This window comes from Hydra viridissima, unplaced genomic scaffold, assembly GCF_058129835.1.
Source record: "Hydra viridissima isolate aposymbiotic clone 2 unplaced genomic scaffold, HvirCarnegie_v1 scaffold_1, whole genome shotgun sequence".
Taxonomy (NCBI): Eukaryota; Metazoa; Cnidaria; class Hydrozoa; order Anthoathecata; family Hydridae; genus Hydra; species Hydra viridissima.
In genome coordinates this window covers 16,372,558-16,381,563 of record NW_028324300.1, presented here as the reverse complement: position 1 = coordinate 16,381,563, position 9,006 = coordinate 16,372,558, and the positions used below count along the sequence as shown (strand labels likewise).

Below are 9,006 nucleotides of genomic sequence, written 5' to 3'. Positions count from 1 at the left end.
GTTAAAAATGAATAGCAGGTAGTTTCATTATTGGAACTTGCTACTTTTATTTATTTACTAAAAGCCGAGACAACATTATGCTAAAAATGCAATTTATATCTTAATTTGATTTTTTTTTTAAAGTATTGTTAATCCTTTTGTACTTCGAAATAGATTTTATAGTTACATTTTCGATAAATGTTTATATTAACTGCCATGTCAAAATAGGTTACTATAAATAGGTAAATCGATTTTCAGTTTTTATGTGGTTTTTTTTTTTTTCTTTAAGATTTACGATTGACGCATTTATACGATTTATAAAAAGAAAACCTGATTACCTTTTATTGTAAATTTTTGTCAGTTAAAATGATATAAATAGATGCAATTAGTTCAATTTTTTTTTAATTTTCTCTATTTTATGCCTAATAATATTTGTTGTACGTAACTTAGGGGATCTTTTTAAACGGGGAGTGAATATTGTAGTTTTGCGCATTTGTCAAATATCGAGTTACTTAAATCTTATGAGGTGTTTAACTAATTAATTAGCTTAACTTTGAGGAAAGAAAAATTCTTATATATGTTAAATTCTTAAATCATTGTTTCACATTTTATTATTCTGGTAAAAGGTCTTCATCAAAAACTTGATTACTCTTAATAAAAATAGCTCTATTCTCCTGACCACCATTAAGGCAAAAACGGGGAAGGGAGGTCCTTTATTAGTGTCAAAATATTTAAGAGAATTAAATTTCGAGTAACAAAAGGAATTTTTAGTAAATGGTAGCAAATTACCGTTTATTAAAAACTGTTGAAACAAAGAGGCCATATATAAAAATGGTCAGATTAGTGCCATAAATAGTAATGGTCAAATGTTCAGTTATTTTGAATAAATTTATTTAGTTGTGTGCATTTAACGTTTTAAAGACAATTTCCTTTTTTAAAAAAACATGTATCAAGGGATACCAAAAAATTAATAAGGCATGTATAATTAACGTTCGCTTTTTATTACTCTTATTAATTAAAGTTCATGTCATAAAAAATATAACAAAAATTTAGCTTTTTTCGTCAATTTAAAGCCTGATGAAGTGTTATTATTTTCTGTCAGTAACTAAAAACGTATTGTTTTGAACTTAGTAAAGTTCTGCCTTACACTGATATGACATGTCAGTTTAAAATTTCTCAAATAATGTTAAATAATTGGTAAATTATTTTACCTCCGCATACTTTTTATTTTAATTTTAAAAATGGTTTAATTTTTTAAATTTGAAGGCGTTTTTCTCAAAGGGTATTAGTAATGGTTTCGCAACTTTAAATTGTGGAAAACAGCCACCATAAATTAACAGACCGACCATAACCCGTATTACGGGTTGCTTTTTGCTAGTATTAATAAATAACACAATGACAATATTTTGTATACAGGGAAAGGAAGAGATTTTATGTCATCTGAACTACCAGGTCTTGGTGCTGTTCTTTGTAAAGCTATGCTGATTAAAGAGTTATCAGCAAAGAAAATCTATCCATTAGATGATTTGGTCAAGGAGATTAGATTGGAAGTTGTTTAACAATGGCAAAAAGCAAACTCAGAATTTTCACCTCCAGTTATTTACACAGATAAGTCTATTGACAGAAAGATCAAAAAAGCGTATAATGATGTACAGGACATTTGCAGAAAAAGGTTTACCATAAAGGAAGAAATTGACAAAACAATAAAGTCTATGTCAAAACTGTTTGATATAACTAACTGCAAATGTTCTATTCTTTTCTCTAATGAATCAAATAGTCTGGGATGTGAAAGAAAGGTTCACATCATCTGTACATGTAAAAAATCAGCAGGGATTCCCTTGATAGAGTTAGAATTTATTCAAGCTCAGAGAAGAAAAGAGATGGAGAAAGCTAAAGTTGTGATAGGATTGAAAGATTATGAAGAGATTATAAGGAAACAAAAGGCAATAGAGCGAAGTAGTAAGAAAGAACAGTATCTTAAGAAGGCCAAAGAAAAGGAAATGTTAAGTTGCAAACAATTAAAAAGAAAATATGAGTTTTTGGAAAAATGTAACAATAAGGAGGGGAATTCTAATTGTGACTTAAAAGGTTCTAACTGCATAGAAAATTCTGATATATTTGATAAAAGTAAGGATTTTAAAGTAAAGCAAAATTATATGAAGATTAAAAATACGGCTTTTGTTGCAATTAGATATGATGTTTCAAACACTGCTGCTGCTGCAACTGCTTCAGGGTATTTAAAGGATATGGCGGAGGCTAAAATTGTTCTAGAATCAGTTCTTTTTTATTGGTGGACAAAAATAAAGTGCATAGAGCTAAAGATAAATTTATATCCGATTCTTGGAGAGAATAGACTTGAGTCTAAAGATGTTTCTTGTGTTCTCTTTGATGGAAGAGTTGACAAAACCAATGTATTCACATTTAATGAGGAAACAAAAAAGTTTTATCCTCAAGTTAAAAATGAAGATCATTACACTTTGACTAATGAACATGGTAAATATCTTCATTGTTTAACAAAAGAAGAAACACCCAAAAAATCAAAGGTTAAACCTGCTGAACATATTGCAAATGAAATATTTCACTGGTCTACTTTGTACGGTGTTAAAGATACATTAAAGTTCATTGGTTTTGATAGCGCAACTACAAATACAGGTCATAATTGAGTTGTTACCTATTGTTTAGAGGGTAAATTAGAAAGTTAGGATGGCTAATATGTTTACTTCACACAAATGATCTTTGCTTTCGACATTTAATAGAAGAGCTTGATGGTAAGACAACCTCAAAGACAGGGTTTTCTGGACCCCTAGGGAAGTTGCTTTCCAAGGTGACTGAAATGGATAGAAATTACACTTTCAAGCCAATATCCGTATGTCCAGGCTTAATTGAAATTCGTGAGGAAATAGTAAATGAGTTATATTCAGATCAGAAATATGCCTATAAAATATGCCAGGCAGTAATTTCAGGAATTCTTACTGAAAGTTATGCAAACCAAAAACCAGGCACTAAAATCCATTCAAGGTGGCTAAACACAGGTTCTTCCTTACTTTTATTGTGGGTATGCGATTATGGATTAGAGGGAGATGAACTAAAAAGTGTAGAATTAATTTAAAAGTTTCTTGAATCAGTTTACTTCCCTATGTGGTTCCAAGTCAAAGTGAAGCATAGTTGGATAGAGGGGCCGCGACATATCGTCGCCTTAGAGGGCAGAGGTTCTATCTCCATTTTGGGTAGTTTTGCAGGAGAACAAAAACAAAGTTTGAGCATTAAGCATAAATCAGCAATTTCATTTTTTGTTAGTGTTAATGTTTTTTGATCAATTAGAACTATCAAACATGATAGGAATAATTCAACTTTTTTGAAATTATTAACATTGAAGAGAGTATGGCACAAATTATAAAAGTCATCATGGAGATAGAAGCTTTGCCTAAATTAATTGCGAGTTGAATGGAATTTTTGAAATTTATAAACATAATGAATCCAATTAAAATTCTTTTTTAATTAATACAAAATGCTTTTTATGATTGTGTAAACTATCAGATAATGACAATCATGGTTCAAACTTTTTAAAATTAGTAACATTTTGGGACAAATTTTACAATTACCATGGAGATAGAACCTTTACTCAAATTAACTGTGAATTGAACAGAATTTAAAAATTTGTAAACAATGTTTTTGTAATCAATATTATTAAATTCTAAGTGAAATCTTAATCTTAATTAGCAGAAAAATCAGAAGATTGTTATAATAGCAAAATTATATAACAGAATAATTATTATAGTAATACTGAAAAAAATGACTGACAAAAAATAAAGTCTTAGTTCTAGTTATCTTCATAGTCCGAGTTAAGAACAAAAATTGTTTTAATAGCAAAATTATATAACAGAATAATAATAGTAATACTGAAAAAAATGACTGACAGAAAACTAAGTCTTAGTTCTTGTTGTCTTCATAGTCCGATTCATCAATTTCTGACTCATCAGCAGTTGGTTCTGGTAAACTGTCTCTCATGGTTACTGCAGACGGTAGGTTGTTACACCATTGGGCATAATCTGGTGGAATAACACGCGATTTCACCATGCGCATGAGATCTTTTTTTTTCGCATCCGAAATAGGCAGGCGAGTAGGATACAATGGCTGAGGCTCTAATCCTTCGATGTTGGATCGTCGTCCTCTTCCAGACTGTACATTTATTTCCATAATGGTAGGCGACGTAATGCTATATTTGTACTGCATAATGAACGGTCTTGACTTTTCAAACCTTGCCCACTTAATATTCAACCAGTTGACGATTTCACCTTTAATATTTTTTGTACGATTTTTCACAATTTTACCGCAAAGTTGTTTTGAGTCAAAAAAATCGGTGTGTTGCAGTGGTTTAACAAGATATGGACACGGATTCTTGCGCGCTGCAGCAATCAGAACTTCGTATTCTCGTGTAGTGTAAATTTTTTGATGGCTCTTACTGCGTTCAATAGTACTGTGCATAGAGTCAACTTCTAAATAAGAATGACCCGACTCCATATACTTCATATCGATGCATTCCAGGTGAGTTGTTTGAACAATGTACATGATTGTCGCAACAATAAATTGGTTTCTATTTTGTCCAGAGCACGTATCACTAAAAGAAGTCACCCTCTTCACGGAAACTGGAAGAGACTTCATATAATCTAACAGAGCTGTATTTATTTCATTGGCTCCTCGTTTACCTTCACTTTCGTCCCATAGGTAACAAATTCCTTTTTTGGTCGACGTTTCATAAATAGTAAAATTATAAACGGCAAGTTTCCGCATATATAAAATTTGTGCATCACCTGCAAATGGAAGTGGTAACACTGCTTCGAGGTCAAAAGTTATAGAACGAATGGACTTGTCAGCAGCAGATGCAGTCTTATCAGAATTTTTTTCGTCCATAGCTTCCTTTTCACGAAATTTATGACTGTCATAATTTGGTCGTTGCGTTTCTTTATCATCACCACTGGCATTTCGAAAAGCATTGCAAATCGAGCATTGGTCTTTTTTGGGAATAAAAAATTTTATATTAAAATCAGTAACAAATATTCTTCGATATACACCGATAGAAACTGGATCTGTGATATTTTTCGTTGTGCAATAATCATCTTTGTATAGTCTATAAAGTTCCTCAATACTTAGTTCAGGACTAAGGTATTTTGCCTTTGATGAAGCCCGACAGTAGTGAGATTCGACCTGAGGAAAGCTTAGGATGTGCTCTCGAACTGCATTGGTTCGCATTTCTGAAGTGTTATTGGCTGGAGTTTTTCCTTTTTTTGAATTTGGTGGTATGAAAAGACCAATCTCATTTTTATTTTTTACAACAAACTGAACAGTTTTCATGCTTATGTCCAAAGTCGTGCAAAAATATTTTTGGCACTCTAATGACATTGTTTTCATTCGCTTCCACTGGCAGATGATATGCACAGGATATTGTTTTTGGTCTTATTCCTGAATTGTGACGACGACGTGAAACATTGCTACTTTTCACTAAATGGCATATGAAATCTTTTTTTCTATTTTCATCCTCTAATTGGTAGTAGTGTTTATTTATTTCTAGTCGTTTGGTTTCCTCAAAATGTTCTCCACACTTGAATTTGCACTTTAAACAGTTCACCGTTCTAGGTGTTTTGGGCGGTACTGCTTTACCTTTTCGTGTCTTGTATGCCATTCCTTTCTTTCTTTTGTCTTTTTCAACAAATCGTTTCCAAAGATTTGGTCTTTTGCCTTGTTTGCGTCCAATTTTTGGTTCAGTGAAAGTTCGCTTTTTTGAACCATTGTTTAATTCCATGGTGAATTCTTAGAATTACGAAAAAAACTATTTAAAATTACCTCTGTTTTAATAAAAGGTTGTTTATTCATTATATTTCGTTTGTTATCGTCTGCCATTTTCAAGAATTACGTCATAGGGTAAAGAAGATATCTCCAGTATAGTCAGATGGCAAAGGAGATAACACCTTTGCCCTTTTGGGATTCCGCACAAATGTAGATAGCTCAAAACTCGCACAAATTTATTGCTCTTCTCCTACTATGTGGAGATAGACCCGCTGCCTAATCTGATTCTAGCACTTAAAATAGATGTCCCTAAAGTCATAGTTGAATTTGAGCACAACATGGAGATAGAACCTCTGCCCTCTAAGGCGACGATATCTTGAAACAACTCACCCTTATCAAACTTCAAGATAAAAATATACAGAAGATTATTGAAAAGTATGTGAGATCTTTGGCATGGTATTCTCATTCTGAAATCTTATTGCAAACATTACTTTGCAGTCAAGAAAAGATTGAAAGGAAATTTGCTGTTAATAAAATTCTGAAAATTAGAAAACATCAAAATATGGGAAAACTAACTCCCAGAGCATGCAAAATTTCTAATTTAAACTGGCATGCAATCATATTGACTGACCTTATAACATGGAAAGAAGCTTATGAACCCATCTTAACCTGTCAAGTGAACAATAATGATCTAAAATAATTCCTGGAGTGTCCTATGATAGTTCCATATTTCCCTGTTCACACACAAGGAGTCGAGAGCGCAGTTAAGTAGGTAAAATTTATTTTCCTTATGCTTAACAATAACAATTTTGATTGATAAAAATTTAAGAAATATTTACAGTTATGAAAGTAGATTTTAAAACAGTTAGCTTTTTTTAGGTAACTGCAGCTTCTGATTTTATTCGAGCAAGAGCAGAAAATAGAGCACTAATGCCTTTTTTTAATAGCAAGGACATTTATTTGTTATTTTCAGTGTCTATTACAGAATAAATTATGAAATGAGTTTAATTTTTATTTGTTAAATTTTATAAGATTGATATCGTATTGTAGAATAAGCATTTATAATACCTGGTACCTATACATGGGGTAAGAGGCGGGGCATACGCGTCACTGCATGCCATTAGGGTTAGGGTTAGGGTTATTATTGACATCCAATCTGGTGAAAGAAATTGTCTTTTATACCATCTGTATGGGATACTCTTACACAGAGATTTTGGTCCCCCTCCCCATTTCGGTAAACATTTGCAAAAATTAAGGTCTATTTTCGCAAATGTTTCTTTCATTTTGATAGATTTTTATATACCCACTTTTAATGTGTTCCTAAAGGCCAAAAAATACTTTGGACCGACCTTTTTAATGAAAGTTGAAAAGTACGGGATCCCTGGTAATTAATGCATATGTAAATCATTTTACTGGTAATTAACGTATAAATAAATAATTTTAAATTCCAAATTTTAAATAATCAAGTCTAATGTACATGTATATAATAGTTAGGTAACTTTTACAGCCTTGAACTTAATTTGTGCCACTTCTCAAACTTTCGATTCATCTCGATATTGTATAATCGAAGGGAGAAAAACATTTTGACCGCTTTTAAAGCTTTTATTAGAATAGATAATTTAAGCTTTTGATAAAAAGCAATCAGGGAGTGTTTTTAACACTTGAATCGATATTTAACTCACCCCACCCACCCCCTAGATAACTAATGTAAACTAAACAAACAAATCGTAAAATGATTTTTATAAAAATCACATTTAAAATATTCAATAAAGTTTTTCAGAAATCAAAAATTGACATGTTGCATTAAAATTATCTTAAAAACTCTTTTTGTGTACTTGGGCATGATATAAATGCACACTGTTCGAAGTCGAAGAAAAAAGATAAAAATGATTAAAACAGAGTTTTTTACATTGCTCTTTGCTTGAATCTTGTTGCATCCTTAAAAATCAGACTACCATTTTTTCAACATGAACTAAATATTATAGACTAATTCTTAACACTGTCCCGTAAAAATTGGCGTCGTTTTAAAGTTTGAATTTGATATAAATAAAAGTACAGCATTTAGAAATAACTTTTAAAATTTTAAATGACTGTTGTAGAATTTTAAATGAGGACGAAAAGGTTTTTTCGCTTTCTCCGAAAACTAATTTGGCCCTATAACTGTCCGAAGACATTTATGAAGTGGCGAAAGGTAACAAGAAAATAGTACGGTAATATTTTCGTTTAACGTTTTAAATCAGGCCGTAATCTTGCGTTTAACGTTGAACACGCTGAAGTTGAGCACGATTTAATCGTTAATTACTCGAAAACTACTTAACAGGCTTTTTTAATTTTTTTGCGCAACAAAGCTAAGAAAATTATTCACTTATTTCAGTTGTTTTTAACCATTTTAATAAAATGTTTCGATAGAAACCGAATAGTTTATTGATATCATCTCCTGAATCTTGCTTTGGAAGAATTGTTTCGTTTGGTGCGAATTTGACGTCATAATATTCATACCGTTTAAGTTACTTTTTGGAACAACGGTTTGTCGCAAAATCAGGCCTTAATATTGTGAGCGCATCGTACCTTTTAATGAATGACGAAACACTTTCTTTTAAGCATTTTTTTAAATATCCGAGTTCCAAGTGTAATGAGTATGGTGCACTTTTCAAACCGCAAGAATAGATGTTTGCCATACAAGGAACTTCAGGACCAAAACTTTCACATTGAATTTACTTAATTTCTCGGTAACATATTCACCTTTTGACTAATAAAAAATCCTGACCATTGTGAAAAGTCTTCTTTGAAATAAGCTTGATCCTCTTCGAACATGCTCAAGTTTACTTGGCGAAAAAGTTTGTAGAGTGTTTTTAAACGACGAACCGTTTTACTTTCTCAATCAAAGCATCGTTTGGAAGTTTTAATTTTACTGTAAGCTTTATATTCTTGAGATTTAAGTACTTTTCATACTAATCATCGGTAGATTTAATTAACATGAAGATCGCGCAAGGCCGTTCAATTTTGAAATCTCAACTTGTGATAAATAAGGATTCTGGAGAAAAGTTTTTGAAACCTTTTCTCGATTTGATATTTGTTTGCTCGTGTTAACGTTATAGCAGTTATAGACAATATTCAACACTAATACAATCAAGTAACATCCGATTAGCTTCAAAGCAAATGCGACGGAATGCTACAGTATTTCAGATGAGAAAGTGTGCCGAAAATAAAAATTTTACTTTGATGGCACTTCGACGAAACTCC

The 9,006-nt window shown here is 31.6% G+C and overlaps 1 pseudogene; it reads left to right on the top strand.

Moving 5' to 3' along the window:
* The first annotated feature begins 1,676 nt into the window (after positions 1 to 1,676).
* LOC149893585 (uncharacterized) lies at positions 1,677 to 6,753 on the top strand (annotated as a pseudogene).
* Positions 6,754 to 9,006: the final 2,253 nt, after the last annotated feature.